Source organism: Rattus norvegicus, chromosome 3, assembly GCF_021556685.1.
Source record: "Rattus norvegicus strain SHRSP/BbbUtx chromosome 3, alternate assembly SHRSP_T2T, whole genome shotgun sequence".
Lineage (NCBI taxonomy): Eukaryota > Metazoa > Chordata > Mammalia > Rodentia > Muridae > Rattus > Rattus norvegicus.
In genome coordinates, this window is record NC_141536.1 from 109,332,095 (window position 1) to 109,351,779 (window position 19,685).

The window sequence follows — 19,685 nt, forward strand, 5'->3', positions numbered from 1 at the left end:
GCGGGTTTGTGCATGTGAATTCAGATATCAGAGGAAACCTGAGGTGGGGGCCACCTGCACCTGGAGTTACATTGGTCCTGAGACACCCAACATGGGGGCTGGAGACTGCACTCCTGTCTGCTGCAGGAGCAGTACACACTTAACCAGGGAGCCATCTTGTAACCCAACATGTAAAATCCCAAGGAATGCCCATTCTTTAAAAGGCCCTTTTGATTTGGCATTCTCATTTAGTGCCAGTCACCTGCACTTCGAGTTTATATAGAACCCTTTAAAATAGTTTTGGACCATCTAAATGAATCACCCTGTAAGAAGCTGAGTTAGACCCTGAGAGGATTTCTCTGAACAGAAATGGATAAGGGGCTCTCACCAGGGCTACTCAACAGTCACTCTGGCACACTCACCTCTCTTGAATTCAGCTCCTCAGTAAGGGGCCATGTGTAGGTGACAAATGCCTTGGATCTCTGTGAGTTTGAGGCTAGATTGGTCTATGTGGTGAGTTTCAGAAATAACAAAACAAAAGTGTTAAAGTCTGATGGACTTTTGATCTGGTGCTGGTCCCTTGCTGAAGAACCCAGGTGTAGGGAGTGGCAGAAGCAGTGCCATCGACAGCAGTGCATTCACAGAGTTACCTAGAACAGCCTCTGATCACTGGACAGCCACAGGTCACGGAGAGGCTGGGTGTCCAAGAACCCTTGGCAGATTGGGTCATCATCAATAGGCTAGAGGGCACGGAAGACATCAAGATAGCCAATCCTTTGTTACACTCTGTGTGGGTTTTGGGGATCGAATCCAGGGTTTTGGTGACTGACTGAGCCGTCTCTCTAGCCCAAGAGTAGCTTTAAAATAATTAATTTATTTTACCGTGTGTGTGTGTGTGTGTGTGTGTGTGTGTGTGTGTGTGTGTGTGTGTGTGTGTTTGTCTGTCCAAGTATGCAGGCCAGAATGAACAATCATAGAATTGCAATGTGAGAAGTCAGGTCTGTCCTGCCACCTTGTGGAATCTGGAGATTGGTCTCAGGTCTTTAACCTCTGGCTAGAGCCTCTATCCATTAGTCCGTGTTACCAACCCAAGTCACTGTCTCCTGCCACCTATCCATGAGCATGATCATTCAGTCACCACACACAGCTACTGAGTTTCCTTAGAAGGTATACTTCCTGCTAAGTGACCCTCCAATGTCCCACCCTCTCATGTGAATATAACTACAGCTTGGCAGAAGGCTTCTGTGGAAGATGTATCTTCTCTCCAGCATCGTCGCTGGGACACAGAGATGCATAACGAGTGTTCGCTCTCTTTTCTCCTGCATTCATTTTCTTCCACATCTCCTGTCCTAACATTTAACACTGCTAGAATCTGAATGTTTGTACCCCACTGCATTCATATATTGAAATCCTGTCCAGGAGGTGTTAGTATTAGAGGTGAGAACTTAGAGCATGGTTAGGTCATGTGGGTGGAGTTCTCATGAATGGGATCCATGCCCTGATGAAAGAACCAGGAAACACATTGTCCTTCTGCCTGTTGGTGGGTGATGGGCATGTGTATGGAAGGGGGTCACCAACATCAAACTCTGCTGCTCTCATCTGGGACTCCTCAGCCTTCAGAAATGTGAGGAATACACACCACATGTTTAAATGCCATTTGGTTTACAGTATTTTGTTCCTAATCAGGTAGATGAAGATGAATACTTTTTTGCATACGTCTACCATAGACACGTTTTATTTTCTGCAGTGGTACCTGGTACCCTACCCTGCATATGCCCAACTCCTCTCCTACCTAGTCTCAGAAGGGCAGGGTTAGAGGATGGGTCCATTTGGGCTGGAGTTTGCTTAGGGGTAAAGACTGGAAGTCCTTGCTCTGGTTAAGGTACACATCTAAAGTTCAGACTTGATAGAGCCATGTACATAAATAATGATGGTAACCCAGGAACAGGGGGAACCAGATCATCAAATAGTTTCAGTGCAAATACTAGCTCCTTGGAATAACCTGTCCTAGTGATGAGAGGTTGGCCACCAAGGGTGAAATGGAGGAAGCATTTGAAGAAATAGTAGCTATGTCCAGGATTGCACACAGTGCAATTTACCCGAGAGATATCTATTGATAGACACATGTACTGACATATAACAGGACAGGAGCATTAGTGCACCTCAATCAGAAGCAAGGGTTTAGTGAGGCAAAGGTAGAGAACATCAAATAACAATCTGCCTGTCCTTTTTAAGAGAGGATCCATGTGCCCAGTGACAGTCAAATAATAGTCTAGGGGCCAGCAACATGGCCTAGTGTGTAACAGCGCTTGTCCCAAAGTCCTGATGACCAGATTTCAATTTCTGTTACCCATGCAAAGCTGATAGGAGAGAAATGACTCCACAATGCTGTTCTCTGGTCTCTACACTCGCCCTGGGCTCGTGTGCACTCTCTCTTATACATACCATATGCACAATAATAAATAAAACATTACAAAAAGCTTGGCACTTGGGCTAGCATAACATTCTCAGCCACTTTAACTTTGCCTCGTAGAGTTTGGAGTATATGCCAGTGCTGCCTGGCAGGGAAAATGGAAGTTTCAGCCAAGATGGCTACAATGAAGCTGAATCTCTACAGCTAGTGCAGATGAGTTTTAGCAACAGGAGAGGGAGCATCAGGAGATTTGCTGAACCATTCTCCTCAGCACTTCCATTTTCACTGGAATAAATGACTTTGATCAATTTCTAGAAAAGCAACAGTTACTTTTTTTTAAGGCTCAAAATTCTCTTTGTCCCTGTCACAAGGTTGGCATCTGTGGTGGGCATTGCCAGAGTATGCATGACTATTAGAATCGTTCCCATATACTTGGAGCAAGGAGCCAAATGGAATTACTGAAACGACTTTTCATGAGCACAGGGAACTGGGATTTTTGCTGAAATCATAATTCCTCTTGTCAAGAGCTGTTGCTCCCTCAAGATAGGTAAACATTTGTCTGTGGAGCCGAGTACCTCATAAAAACAGTTGGCAAAGATGGCCGATCTCCTTTCTCTGGCAATGCGACTCGGATTTGAATTATTCATCAAACGAAGGATTATTTCCTCGTGGCGAGGCAAACTCAAAGGATAATGTAGCAAATTCCCAGAAGAAAATATTGGTATTCTTATATTTTACATTTAAGAGTTTCTTTTGGCATTGGGTTGGACGCAAATCTATGAAATCTGTGATTGGGCAAACTATCCTTTAGTTACAGGGCTGTTGTTTATAAAAAAACAAAACTAATGTAGAGTTATTTCCTTGGTGGTTTTCAGAGACAAATCAAATATTTAAAAGGTTTAAAGACAGATCAACGATGTAAGGTGTCATCAGGAGCCACTCACTGCTGCCTAGTTATTTTACCTAGAGGGGATCACCATCGTTTGGATTTCCTGGACCACTAGCTGTGTGGCTGACCTATGCTGTCTTAGGGTTTTACTGCTGTGAACAGACACTATGACCAAGGCAGGTCTTATAAATGATAACATTTAATTGGGGCTGGCTTACAGGTTCGGAGTTACAGTCCATTATCATTGAGGCAGGAAGTATGGCAGCATCCAGGTAGGTATGATGCAGAAGAACTGAGATTTCTACATCTTCATCTAAAGACTGCTAGCACAATAGTGACTTCCACACAGCTAGGATGAGGGTCTTAGAGCCCATACCCACAGTGTCACAAGGCCATACCTACTCAGACAGAAACACACCTTCTAATAGTGCCACTCCCTGGGCTGAGCATATACAAACCATCACATTCTACCCCCTGACCCCCACAGGCTTGTTCAAACATATAAGTCTATGGAGCCATACCTTAACATAGCATAATGCAAAAATACATTTAGTTCAACTTTAGAGTCCTCATAGTCTATAACACTCTCAGTAATATAAGTCCAAAGTTCAAAGTCTCTTCTGAGATTCATCCATTCACTTAGTTGTAATCCCCAAAGCAAGACAGGAAACCAGCTGGGCAAATCCCAGACTTTGCATCTCCATGTCTGATGTCAAAGTGCTCTTCTGATCTCCAACTCCCTTTTTATTTTTATTGACTGCAACAAACTTATTTCTGCTGGGCTGGTTCCACCCCCTTTGTGCAGCTCTTCTCAGCAGATAGCACATGGCTCTGGCATCTCAAACATCTTGGGGTCTCCAAGACAACTTCAGTGTTACTGATTGTTTCAATGTCTGGGATCCACACATCATCTTCTGGGGTCCTCCAAAGGGCTGGTTTCACTCCTCCAGCTCTGCCCTCTGTAGCACTCTAGGCTCATGTTGATCCACTCAATTACTGCTTCTGTTCTTGGTGATCATCCCATGGTACTGGCATCTCCAATATGCTGGGGTCTTCTGCTGCAACTAGGATTCACTAATAGCCTCTCACAGGCTCTCTTAATAGTGCTGAGCCTCAAATCCTTTACATGACCCCTTCGGTTCTGGGCCATAAACTACAACTGAGTCTACACCTTCACCACTGGCCTTCCATGGCATCTCACAGTGCCAAGCATCAGATGCTACCCTTTCATGTTTCAAAACCAGTACCACCAGGGTGACTCTTATACATTACCAAGTCTGGCTGTTAACATGAGGTTCAACCTCTGGAACACAAGTTCTCTGTACTCTTGAAATACTTCACGGATTTCACCTGAGTGATGCTGGTCTTTTCCTAATCACTGGTAATTTCTTAGTTCCAGCTGACCAGCACCAGTCATCCGCAATGCAAATGTTTTGCTTTAGTAGTTCTGGTATCTTGTTAATCACAGCTGATTCTTCAGTTCCAGCTAACCAAAACCACAGACTCCTCACAATCAAAATAGCAATGTCCCTGATAAGAGTCTTTAATCTTCCCTCTGAAATTTCACAAGCCAGGCCTCCATCTTTTGCACTGTTCTCAACATATCTTCCAAGCTCCTACAGAACATCCCACAGAGCTCTTAACATTCCAATGGCTTTTCTAGCCCAAAGGTCCAAAGTCCTTCCACAGTCTTTCCCAAAACATGGTCAGGTTGTCACAGGAACACCCAACTACGCTGGTGCCAATTTGTCTTAGGGTTTCTATTCTTGCACAAAACATCAGGACCAAGAAGCAAGTTGGGGAGGAAAGGGTTTACTCAGCTTACATTTCCATATTGCTGTTCACCATAAAAGGAAGTCAGGACAGGAACGCACACAGGGCAGGAACTTGGAGGCAGGAGATGATGCAGAGGCCATGGAGAGATGTTTCTTAATGGCTTGTTTCCCCTGGCTTGCTCAGCTTGCTTTCTTATAGAACCCAAGATCACCAGCCCAGGGATGGCACCACCCTCCTTGATCACTAATTGAGAAAATGCCTTACCGCTGGATCTCATGGAGGCAATTCCTTAAGGGAGGCTCCTTTCTCTGTGATAACTCCAGCTTGTGTCAAGTTGACACACAAAACCAAATAAATTGTACTAAAATTTTCTTGGCCAGCAGGGACAGTTTTTAAAAGACTATACATGGACTGACTGACTCAGGGCTCCAACTGCATATGTAACAGAGAAAAGCCTTGTTGGGGAACCAGTGGAAGGGGAAGCCCTTGGTCCTGCCAAGGTTGGACCTCCAGTGCAGGGGAATATGGGGGAGGGCAGTAAGGGGGTTGTATGGGAGGGAATACCCATATGGGGGAGGGGGCTTATGGACAGGAAAGTGGGAAGGGGAATAACATTTGAAATATAAGTAAAGAAATATATCTAATAAAAATTAAAACAAAACAAAACAAAACAAAAAAGTCTCAATTGACAAAGGACGTGAACTCCCTTTTCCTGGAGGACACCCAGGGACTGAGTAAAGTAGGATAACTGTGAAAGGACTTGCTCACAGAAGGATTTGCCAGCGGTATCCTTTGCCTCTGGTGGTGCCAAGAAAGAAAGTAGTTTCTGCTGTAGAAAGAACTAGTCTACATTTTGTGGAACTCATGGGGCCTGAGGAATGTGTGGGGATGGGGATAAGGTGAGGATAGATCTCAAAAGTGTGAAGTGGGGGAGAAGGAGGACGTACTAACCAAGAATTTGTGGAAGAGGATTCTGTGTTCTGGTAAGTATGCTCACACAGACACACCCTGGAACGTCAAACCAAAGCTTCGTTGAGTTTGCCGTGATGGTTCCTTGAAGTTGGAGGTGGAAATACCAGAAATATTGTACTTAAAGGAAATCAAAAGTGAGAATTTTAGATAGAAAAATGATGATATTGAAGCAACTTTTCTGTGTAAGTCTCGTCAAGCTCCCACCTGACTGCACACTTTAGTAGAACATACGATACTTCCTCTTAGTAAAGAATAAAGACCACCCTGAGTAAGGGCCTGATGTCAGGGCTTTTGTAAGTTGGTGCCAGTAGTGGAGGAAGCTGCTATAAAACCAAAATCTTTAATATCATAGGTGGTGATGGGATTATAGACTAACAGAGGCCACGGAATAACACTTAACTATAGAAGGCAAATACTGGCTCTTCTCTCAGCCCATGCTGCCAGAAATAACACTCAGATACAAAATATATTTTATATATTTATATATACCTTGGCCATATAGCTAGGGTTTTCTCTGATTAGATCATAACTTAAATTATCCCATTGATTCTAATCTACATTCTGCCATGCAGCTGGTTACCTGTGCCCAGGTACCATGCACTTGTCTCTTCACATCTTCCCAGCCAGATCTCCCATGCCTGGCTCTATCCCAGAATTCCTTCTGCCTCCCAGATGTCCACCTTCTGTTCTACCCTTTCCTCTAGGCCATAGTTTTTAAATTGATAGGTGATGCATGCGTACAAGACACAAGATATTCTCTGTCCACTCAAGTAACCAAGAGAGTACACACAGTCACTGCAGCACACGACAGAGCATGAGCAGGGGGAACAGTCTTGACCTGCGAGGAAGTTTTACAGATGATCAGTAGATTGTGATACTTCTTTAAAAGTTTCTTTACACGTGTGTGTGTGTGTGTGTGTGTGTGTGTGTGTGTGTGTATGTATGTATGTATGTACTCACATGGTACAGGGCACATATGAAGGCCTGAGGTGTAACAGATGACCTGCCTAATAAGCCATATATATCCTAGAGAATCAGTAAAGTTTAGATTTATACATTTTTCAAAGAGAAACTATTAGTCTTTGTCTTGAGAAACAGGAAGAGAGCTTTATCAAGTGTTTTACTCAACAGTGAATGCAGTGTAACATTGTTTAAGGGATGTGGATATGAACATAAATAAAACATAATCACTGGTTTCAGAGATCATGAACTATAAAACTAATTTATCTTTGAGTAACAAATAGACAAACAAACATATCCCAACACCAAACTCTGCCAGTCTCAATATCTTGTTATAAAACAAATAATAACCTGACTATACTATAGCACTGGCAATTAAGTAGTCACATAAGGATATAATTATCTTTCATAAAGGATTTTATAAAATTATTAAAAATTTAGAGGGCAGAAAGTGTATAAAGATAAATTCTGCAGGGGACTGGAATGGTGGCTCAGTGGCTAAGAGTATTTGCTCATATAGAGGACCTAAGCTCAGTTTTCAACACTCACACTGGTGGGCTCATATTTGCCTGCAACTATAGCTTCAAGAGGCTGGATGCCATCTTCTGGTCTCCATGGGTACCTCAAAACATGTACACAAACAATCACACATACATGTAAGTAAAATGTTAAAAAAAACTCTAATGAATAATGATACTGATCAACATAAAAAATAACTTGAACATTTACTTTTGCAAAGTCAGGAACACCAAGAAAATTTCCTTCTGAGGATACATAGTGTCTGGGAGGAGACCCCTTTCAATGTGGTTCATGTGCAAACATCTTGTTTGAGGAAGTGTGAATTTTTATGTTATTACTTAAACAATTAAGCACTCTAAATAGTCGTCAGATTTCAAAAGGCCCACCATAGTTTCAAAGGAATGTGTATTTTCTGTACACCTGAGAGCAAAGTCCTCCATGAGGGCTGATACTGCAGATGTGACTTTCAGGCATTTCATTAACAGAAATCTCCTATCTCCATAAGCAGCTCCACGTTCTCCTGTGGGGCCTCAGTTTGTCAGTCATTCCTGCCCAAACCTCAAAATTCAAAAACACTGGGTCTCAGGGAAGATGAAGGTTCTACAAGATAGAGAAGGAGGAGTCGAGAGAAATAGTTGAAATTCTTCATGGTCAGGCATGACGGATGGGGATGGGTGCAGAATTGAAGCTGAGTAGCCATCTTGACCTGGAGACTTTGTCTGTCTGTCTGTCTGTCTATCTATCTATCTATCTATCTATCTATCTATCTATCTATCTATCTATCTATTTATCTATCTATCCATCCATCCACCCACCCACCCACCCACCCACCCATCCATCCATCCATCCATCTATCTATCTATCTATCTATCTATCTATCTATCTATCTATCTATCTATCTATCTATCTGGTTCAGGGTAGAAGCTGAGAAAACTCACTTCAGAGACAGAAGCTTAAAAATGAAAGCTTTATTGTCATTACAGGGAGGCAGCCAGTTGGAGATTTAGACTGCATCCCGTAGGGAAATTGTACAGCATTTTTATAGGATGAGATCACAAAGTAAGGAGGAGCAGGATGGGCTGTTTGCATTGGTCATTCATATTTTGGTATCAGGGGTTAAGCATGGAAGTTAACATTGGTCTCTGGGCTTATCTGGGTCACCAGGTTTCAGGGTCCTTGATTCAGCTTTTGTGGTCAAAAGTCCTGGACTCCAGCCTGGAATTTAGAATGATAAGGAACCAAGGGAGGGGTGAGTTTCATGGAGACAAGAAAAGCAGCACAGTTATGGGCTGTGTGCCTTAGTTTAGATAACGGGATAACGTCATCTTCTATCTTTACATCCTGTTTTGGTTAACACACAAACATGAAATCTCTGAAGAAACAGGAAAGGAGCTGTCTCTGGGGCCTGGGAACATAAACTCAGTTTTGGCCCTGCCAGCAAGATGGAACTTGCTCCTGAAATGGCTGGACTCAGGAAACTGTCTCCTAACATTGTCTGTCCATCTGTCTGTCTGTCTGTCTGTCAGTCGGTCGGTCGGTCCGTCCATCCATCCATCCATCCATCTATCCATTCATCTATCTATCTTCTATCTATTCTTGAGACTCATTATGTAGACTAGTCAGGCCTAAAACTCACAGAAACCTGCTTGCCTTTGCCTTCACCAAGCTGGGATTAGAGATGTGCACCACATTCAGCTCCTGAGATTTAAACAAAAATGTCTTTTTCTCTCATATAATACATCCTGATTACAGCTTCCCCTCCCTCCACTCCTCCCAGTTCCCCTTCAGCAACCCCCTTCCCCGGATACTCCCTCTTGGTCTCCCCTAGAAAAATAGCAGTTCTCCCAGGGATATCAACCCAGCACAACAAGACGCTGTCAGACCAGGCCCTCATCCTCACATCAAGGCAAGGCAACCCAATGAGAAAAAAGGGTCTCAAAAGCAGGAGGGACACCCCAGTCTTACTATCTGGAGTTCTCCTAAAACACCAAGTCAACAACCACAATATATACACAGTGGACCTAGTGCAGACACATGCAAGCTCTGCTGCTTCAGTTTCGATGAACTCCCAGGAGCCCCGCTTAGTTCCTGCTCCTGAGACTTTAAATCCTTGATTTTACCACCTACTCAGGAGGCAACAGCTTCCTTCAATAAGTGGGATGGCTGTGAGGTCAGTAAATACCCAAAGCTGAGTGATCCCTGTCGGTAACCCTAGTAATTAAGACACCAAAGCAGAAAGATCATGAGTTCAAGACCAGCCTGGGCTATATAGCAAGGCTCTATTTCATGATAAATACATCCTTAAAAAACTACATAGCGGCAGATCTTCCTGGTTGCTGCCGCCTCGGAGAGCTCATAAGCAACACCCCATGAGCAAACTTGAGCCTCGGGACCACAGGCAAGACCAACTTTTCCGCTGCAAGCAACCTGCCTGGTGAACTCGGGACACACAGAGGCAAAATTCCTCTAGGACTGGACACTTCCAGTATTTAGCGCGAGTGCCAAACCGCGGATCCCTGCCCTCAGCAGCTCTCTGCTCCCAAACCCCGTGGGAGAGAACCCTCACCTCCTGGTCAGGTGGGCACTCCTGAGACTGCAGAGCGGAAGACACCACCAACACTGCCCACCCCTGCCCACATCCCTGGCCCAAGAGGAAACTGTATACGGCCTCTGGGTTCCCGTAGAGGAGGGCCCAGGAGCAGCAGGTCCGCTGCATCTGAGACACCGCCGGAACCTGAAGGGACCGACCAGATAAACAGTTCTCTGCACCCAAATCCCGTGGGAGGGAGAGCTAAACCTTCAGAGAGGCAGACACGCTTGGGAAACCAGAAGAGACTGCACTCTGCACACATTACTGATTCCAGACAAAAACACCAAACGCCATCTGGAACCATGGTGCAGGGAAGCTCCCAGACAGGGCTGCGCAGATCTTCCTGGTTGCTGCAGCCGTGGAGAGCTCATAAGCAACACCCCATGAGCAAATTTGAGCCTCGGGACCACAGGTAAGACCAACTTTTCTGCTGCAAGCGACCTGCCTGGTGAACTCAAGACACAGGCCCACAGGAACAGCTGAAGACCTGTAGATAGGAAAAACTACACGCCCGAAAGCAGAAAACTGTCCCCATAACTGGCTGAAAGGAAACAGGAAAACAGGTCTACAGCACTCCTGAAACACAGGCTTATAGGACAGTCTAGCCACTGTCAGAAATACCAGAACAAAGTAACACTAGAGATAATCTGATGGCGAGAGGCAAGCTCAGGAACCCAAGCAACAGAAACCAAGACTACATGGCATCATTGGAGCCCAATTCTCCCACCAAAGCAAACACGGAATATCCAAACACACCAGAAAAGCAAGATCTAGTTTCAAAATCATATTTGATCATGATGCTGGGGGACTTCAAGAAAGACGTGAAGAACTCACTAAGAGAACAAGTAGAAGCCTATAGAGAGGAATCGCAAAAATCCCTAAAAGAATTCCAGGAAAACATAAATAAACAAGTAGAAGCCCATAGAGAGGAGTCACAAAAATCCCTGAAAGAATTCCAGGAAAACACAATCAAACAGTTGAAGGAATTAAAAATGGAAATAGAAGCAATCAAAAAAGAACACATGGAAACAACCCTGGATATAGAAAGCCAAAAGAAGAGACAAGGAGCTGTAGATATGAGCTTCACCAACAGAATACAAGAGATAGAAGAGAGAATCTCAAGAGCAGAAGATTCCATAGAAATCATCAACTCAACTGTCAAAGATAATGTAAAGCAGAAAAAGCTACTGGTCCAAAACATACAGGAAATCCAGGACTCAATGAGAAGATCAAACCTAAGGATAATAGGTATAGAAGAGAGTCAAGACTCCCAGCTCAAAGGACCAGTAAATATCTTCAACAAAATCATAGAAGAAAACTTCCCTAACCTAAAGAAAGAGATACCCATAAGCATACAAGAAGCATACAGAACTCCAAGTAGATTGGACCAGAAAAGAAACTCCTCCAGTCACATAATAGTCAAAACACCAAATGCACAAAATAAAGAAAGAATATTAAAAGCAGTAAGGGAAAAAGGTCAAGTAACATATAAAGGCAGACCTATCAGAATCACACAAGACATCTCTCCAGAGACTATGAAAGCCAAAAGATCCTGGACAGATGTCATACAGACCCTAAGAGAACACAAATCCAAGCCCAGGTTACTGTATTCTGCAAAACTCTCAATTAACATAGATGGAGAAACCAAGATATTCCATGACAAAACCAAATTTACAGATTATCTTTCTACAAATCCAGTGCTACAAAGGATAATAAATGGTAAAGCCCAACATAAGGAGGCAAGCTATACCCTAGAAGAAGCAAGAAACTAATCATTTTGGCAACAAAACAAAGAGAAGAAAAGCACACGAACATAACCTCACATCCTGATATGAATATAACAGGAAGCAATAATCACTATTCCTTAATAACTCTCAACATCAATGCTCTCAACTCCCCAATAAAAAGACATAGATTAACAAACTGGATATGCAACGAGGACCCTGCATTCTGCTGCCTACAGGAAACACACCTCAGAGACAAAGACAGACACTAACTCAGAGTGAAAGGCTGGAAAACAACTTTCCAAGCAAATGGTTGGAAGAAGCAAGCTGGAGTAGCCATTCTAATATCAAATAAAATCAATTTTCAACTATAAGTCATCAAAAAAGATAAGGAAGGTCACTTCATATTCATCAAAGGAAAAATCCACCAAGATGAACTCTCAATCCTAAATATCTATGCCCCAAATACAAGGGCACGTCCATACATAAAAGAAACCTTACTAAAGCTCAAAACACACATTGCACCTCACACAATAATAGTAGGAGATTTCAACACCCCACTCTCATCAATGGACAGATCATGGAAACAGAAATTAAACAGAGACGTAGACAGACTAAGAGAAGTCATGAGCCAAATGGATTTAACAGATATTTATAGAACATTCTATCCTAAAACAAAAGGATATACCTTCTTCTCACCAACTCATGGTACTTTCTCCAAAATTGACCATATACTTGGTCATAAAGCAGGCCTCAACAGATACAGAAAGGTAGAAATAATCCCATGCATCCTATCAGACCACCACAGGCTAAAGCTGGTCTTCAATAACAATAAGGGAAAAACGCCCACATATACATGGAAGTTGAACAATGCTCTACTCTATGGTAACCTGGTAAAGAAAGAAATAACGAAAAAAATTAAAGACTTCTTAGAATTTAATGAAAATGAGTACAACATACCCAAACGTATGGGACACAATGAAAGCTGTGCTAAGAGGAAAACTCATAGCTCTGAGTGCCTGCAGAAAGAAACAGGAAAGAGCATATGTCACCAGCTTGACAACACACCTAAAAGCTCTAGAACAAAAAGAAGCAAATACACCCAGGAGGACTAGAAGGCAGGAAATAATGAAACTCAGAGCTGAAATCAACCAAGTAGAAACCAAAAGGACCATAGAAAGAATCAACAGAACCAAAAGTTGGTTCTTTGAGAAAATCAACAAGATAGATAAAACCGTAGCCAGACTAATGAGAGGGAAGAGAGAGTGTGTCCAAATTGACAAAATCAGAAATGAAAAGGGAGACATAACTACAGATTCAGAGGAAATTCAAAAAATCATCAGATCTTACTATAAAATCCTATATTCAACAAAACTTGAAAATCTGTAGGAAATGTACAATTTCCTAGACAGATACTAGGTACTGAAGTTAAATCAGGAACAGATAAACCAGTTAAACAACCCCATAACTCCTAAGGAAATAGAAGCAGTCATTAAAGGTCTCCCAACCAAAAAGAGCCCAGGTCCAGACAGGTTTAGTGCAGAATTCTATCAGACCTTCATAGAAGACCTCATACCAATATAATCCAAACTATTCCACAAAATTGAAACAGATGGAGCACTACCGAATTCCTTCCACGAAGCCACAATTACTCTTATACCTAATCCACACAAAGACCCAACAAAGAAAGAGAACTTCAGACCAATTTCCCTTATGAGTATCGACGCAAAAATACTCAATAAAATTCTGGCAAACTGAATCCAAGAGCACATCAAAACAATCATCCACCATGATCAAGTAGGCTTCATCCCAGGCATGCAGGGATGGTTTAATATACGAAAAACCATCAACGTGATCCATTATATAAACAAACTGAAAGAACAAAACCACATGATCATTTCATTAGATGCTGAGAAAGCATTTGACAAAATCCAACACCTCTTCATGATAAAAGTCCTGGAAAGAATAGGAATTCAAGGCCCATACCTAAACATAGTAAAAGCCATATACAGCAAACCAGTTGCTAACATTAAACTAAATGGAGAGAAACTTGAAGCAATCCCACTAAAATCAGGGACTAGACAAGGCTGCCCACTCTCTCCCTACTTATACAATATAGTTCTTGAAGTTCTAGCCAGAGCAATCAGACAACAAAAAGAGGTCAAGGGGATACAGATCAGAAAAGAAGAAGTCAAAATATCACTATTTGCAGATGATATGATAGTATATTTAAGTGATCCCAAAAGTTCCACCAGAGAACTACTAAAGCTGATAAACAACTTCAGCAAAGTAGCTGGGTATAAAATTAACTCAAATAAATCAGTAGCCTTCCTCTACACAAAAGAGAAACAAGCCGAGAAAGAAATTAGGGAAAGGACTCCCTTCATAATAGACCCAAACAATATAAAGTAGCTCGGTGTGACTTTAACCAAGCAAGTAAAAGATCTGTACAATAAGAACTTCAAGCCTCTGAAGAAAGAAATTGAAGAAGACCTCAGAAGATGGAAAGATCTCCCATGCTCATGGATTGGCAGGATTAATATAGTAAAAATAGTCATTCTACCAAAAGCGATCTACAGATTCAATGCAATCCCCATCAAAATACCAATCCAATTCTTCAAAGAGTTAGACAGAACGATTTGCAAATTCATCTGGAATAACAAAAAACCCAGGATAACTAAAACTATTCTCAACAATAAATGGACTTCAGGGGGAATCACTATCCCTGAACTCAAGCAGTATTACAGAGCAATAGTGATAAAAACTGCATGGTATTGGTACAGAGACAGACAGATAGACCAATGGAACAGAATTGAAGACCCAGAAATGAACCCACACACCTATGGTCACTTGATTTTTGACAAAGGAGCCAAAACCATCAAATGGAAAAAGATAGCACTTTCAGCAAATGGTGCTGGTTCAACTGGAGGTCAACATGTAGAAGAATGCAGATCGATCCATGCTTATCACCCTGTAGAAAGCTTAAGTCCAAGTGGATCAAGGACCTCCATATCAAACCAGATACACTCAAACTAATAGAAGAAAAAGTGGGGAAGCATCTCGAACACATGGGCACTGAAAAAAATTTCCTGAACAAAACACCAATGGCTTATGCTCTAAGATCAAGAATCGACAAATGGGATCTCATAAAACTGCAAAGCTTCTGTAAGGCAAAGGACACTGTGGTTAGGACAAAACGGCAACCAACAGATTGGGAAAAGATCTTTACCAATCCTACAACAGATAGAAGCCTTATATCCAAAATATACAAAGAACTCAAGAAGTTAGACCGCAGGGAGACAAATAACCCTATTAAAAAATGGGGTTCAGAGCTAAACAAAGAATTCACAGCTGAGGAATGCCGAATGGCTGAGAAACACCTAAAGAAATGTTCAACATCTTTAGTCATAAGGGAAATGCAAATCAAAACAACCCTGAGATTTCACCTCACACCAGTCAGAATGGCTAAGATCAAAAACTCAGGTGACAGCAAATGCTGGCAAGGATGCGGAGAAAGAGGAACACTTCTCCATTGTTGGTGGGATTGCAGACTGGTACAACCATTCTGGAAATCAGTCTGGAGGTTCCTCAGAAAATTGGACATTGAACTGCCTGAGGATCCAGCTATACCTCTCTTGGGCATATACCCAAAAGATGCCCCAACATATAAAAAAGACACGTGCTCCACTATGTTCATCGCAGCCTTATTTATAATAGCCAGAAGCTGGAAAGAACCCAGATGCCCTTCAACAGAGGAATGGATACAGAAAATGTGGTACATCTACACAATGGAATATTACTCAGCTATCAAAAACAACGAGTTTATGAAATTCGTAGGCAAATGGTTGGAACTGGAAAATATCATCCTGAGTGAGCTAACCCAATCACAGAAAAACACACATGGTATGCACTCATTGATAAGTGGCTATTAGCCCAAATGCTTGAATTACCCTAGATGCCTAGAACAAATGAAACTCAAGACGGATGGTCAAAATGTGAATGCTTCACTCTTTCCTTAAAAGGGGAACAAGAATACCCTTGGCAGGGAATAGAGAGGCAAAGATTAAAACAGACACAGAAGGAACACCCATTCAGAGCCTGCCCCACATGTGGCCCATACATATACAGCCACCCAATTAGACAAGATGGATGAAGCAAAGAAGTGCAGGCCGACAGGAACCAGATGTAGATCGTGAGAGACACAGCCAGAATACAGCAAATACAGAGGCGAATGCTAGCAGCAAACCACTGAACTGAGAATGGGACCCCGTTGAAGGAATCAGAGAAAGAACTGGAAGAGCTTGAAGGAGCTAGAGACCCCTTTTGAACAACAATGCCAAGCAACCAGAGCTTCCAGGAACTAAGCCACTACCTAAAGACTATACGTGGACTGACCCTGGACTCTGACCTCATAGGTAGCAATGAATATTCTAGTAAGATCACCAGTGGAAGGGGAAGCCCTTGGTCCTACTAAGACTGAACCCCCAGTGAACGTGATTGTTGAGGGGAGGGCGGCAATGGAGGGAGGATGGGGAGGGGAACACCTATAAAGAAGGCGGGGAGGGATTAGGGGGATGTTTGCCCGGAAACCGGGAAAGGGAATAACACTCGAAATGTAAATAAGAAATACTCAAGTTAATAAGAAAAAAAAGAAAAAAAAAGAAATACTCAAGTTAATAAAAAAAATTGCTACTGAAAATAAAACTACATTATTTAAAAGAAAACCCAGAGTACTCTGATGGGCTACAATATGAATTATGATAGGTTATATTCACTGGACGCAGACATCAAGACACTTAAAACTGCTTACACCTTCAATTCCGGTCATTTCAGTCCGAGAAATGATTTTGTGAAGGAACAATTGGAGCTCTGAAAGTACTTACACGCACAAAGAAATGAACATAACTCAAAAGTTCATGACAAGAGTTAAAACAAATTGTTATGTAGCTCAAATGCTGTACATCGCAATCGACTAATAAACATCAACAGAGAAAAAATATGCCTGAAATGTTAGACCATTTGTGTGTATAAATTTTCCTGTGCCAAATAAACAGAAGTTAGAACCAAAAAAAAAAAAGAGGAAAATAAAACTACATAGCATCTTATTGAAGACAACAAAGAAAATGTACCTGGTGTTCTACCCATTGTAAAATTCACTATAAAATATGTAAAAATCATCTCGAAAGTAATTTTTATTTAAGGTAATTTGTCCCATAGCCATCTCTTTTCATTGATGGATGTCATTTGTTCAGCCAATCAGCCTGAAAGTCTGTCATATATTCTTCCTGGATTTTTTGTTTTTTTTTCCTTTTTCTATAATAATATTTAACAAATTGATAGAATCTATCTTTTTTCTCTCCTGCCAAACTTTAGAATCTCCTACCTGGACAACTGTCATCATCTTCTAGCTTGTCTCAAATTTCACTTTATACTAATGCCACTCCTTTGTGCCCAAACCCTCCATGGGTCCATGAGAGCTACAGACAAAATTTTCAGCATATATTAAATCTCTCCACAGTCTGGTCCTAGGGACTCCAGGTTTAGCAAATAAGAAATGCACTCAGCTTTGAATTTTAGTTAAGTCTAATAATGTTAGAGTAAGTTGTTGCACGCAATATTTGGGACACATTTCAACTGATGAATTATTCACTGTTTATGTCAAATTCTAATTTAAGCGAGTATCTTGTTTCTCTTATGGCAAACCCATGTGGCCATTTACCCACTTAATGCAATGACTCAACACTCTCTGTGTTCTCAGAGACAGAGTCTGTTCTACGTCTCATGTTGCTCTCTGCTCTCTGATCTTGAAGTGCCAAAGGGGAAAAGGTAGATAGACCAGTGGAATAGAATTGAAGACCCAGAAATGAACCCACACACCTATGGTCACTTGATTTTAGACAAAGGAGCCAAAACTATCCAACGGAAAAAAGATAGCATTTTCAACAAATGGTGCTGGTTCAACTGGAGGTCAGCATGTAGAAAACTGCAGATGGATCCATTCTTATCGCCCTATACAAAGCTTAAGTCCAAGTGGATCAAGGACCTCCACATCAAACCAGATACACTCAAACTAATAGAAGAAAAAGTGGGGAAGAGTCTCAAACACATGGGCACTGGAGAAATTTTCTGAACAGAACACCAATGGCTTATTCAAGAATTGACAAATGGGATCTCATAAAACTGCAAAACTCCTGTAAGGCAAATGTCCTCAGGACAAAACAGCAACCAACAGATTGGGAAAAGATCTTTAGCAATCCTACATCCAATAGAGGGCTAAAATATATAAAGAACTCATGAAGATAGACTTCAGAGAGCCAATTAACCCTATGAAAAATGGGGTACAGAGCTAAACAAAGAATTTACAGCTGAGGAACATTGGATGACCGAGAAACACCTAAGGAAATGTTCAACATCCTTAGTCATCAGGGAAATGCAAATCAAAACAACCCTGAAATTCCACCTCACACCAGTCAGAATGGCTAATATCAAAAACTCAGGCAACAGCAGATGCTGTCGAGCATGTGGAGAAAGAGGAACACTCTTCCATTGTTGGTGGGATTGCGAACTGGTACAATGTCTCTGGAAATCAGTCTGGAGGTTCCTCAGAAAATTAGACATTGAGCTACCTGAGGACCCAGCTATACCTCTCTTGGGCATATACCCAAAAGATGCTCCAACATATAAAAAAGACACGTGCTCCACTATGTTCATAGCAGCCTTATTTATAACAGTAAGAAGCTGGAAAGATCCCAGATGTCCTTCAACAGAGGAATGGATACAGAAAATGTGGTACATCTACACAATGGAGTACTACTCAGCTATCAAAAACAATGAATCCATGAAATTCATAGGCAAATGGATAGAACTAGAAAATATCATCCTAGACAGGCCTGGGAAGCCAGAAGAGACTACACTCTGCCCACAGTTCTGACTCCAGAGGAAAACACCAAACGCCATCTGGGACCCTGGTGCACGGGGGCTCCTGGAAAGGGTGGGGAAGGTCCTCCTGGTTGCTGACCTCACGGAGAGTCCATAAGCAACACCGCACAAGCAAACTTGACCCTTGGGACCACAGGCAAAACCAACTTTTCTGCTCCAAGTCACTTGCCTAGTAAACTCAGGACACAGGCCCACAGAAACAGCTGAAGACCTGTAGACAGGGAAAACTACACACCCAAAAGCAGAACACTCTGTTATCATAACTGGCTGAAAGAAAACAGGAAAACAGGTCTACAGCACTCCTGAAACACAGGCTTATAGGACAGTCTAGCCACTGTCAGAAATACCAGAACAAAGTAACACCAGAGATAATCTGATGGCGAGAGGCAAGCAACAGAAACCAAGACTACATGGCATCATTGGAGCCCAATTCTCCCACCAAAGCAAACACGGAATATCCAAACACACCAGAAAAGCAAGATCTAGATTTAAAATCATATTTGATCATGATGCTGGAGGACTTCAAGAAAGACATGAAGAACTCCCTTAGAGAAACCCAGGAAAACATAAATAAACAAGTAGAAGCCTATAGAGAGGAATCACAAAAATCCCTGAAAGAATTCCAGGAAAACACAATCAAACAGTTGAAGGAATTAAAAATGGAAATAGAAGCAATGAAGAAAGAACACAGGGAAACAACCCTGGATATAGAAAACCAAAGGAAGAGATGAGGAGCCATAGATACAAGCATCACCAACAGAATACAAGAGATAGAAGAGAGAATCTCAGGAGCAGAAGATTCCATAGAAATCATCGACACAACTGTCAAAGATAATATAAAGTGGAAAAAGCTACTGGTCCAAAACATACAGGAAATCCAGGACTCAATGAGAAGATCAAACCTAAGAATAATAGGTATAGAAG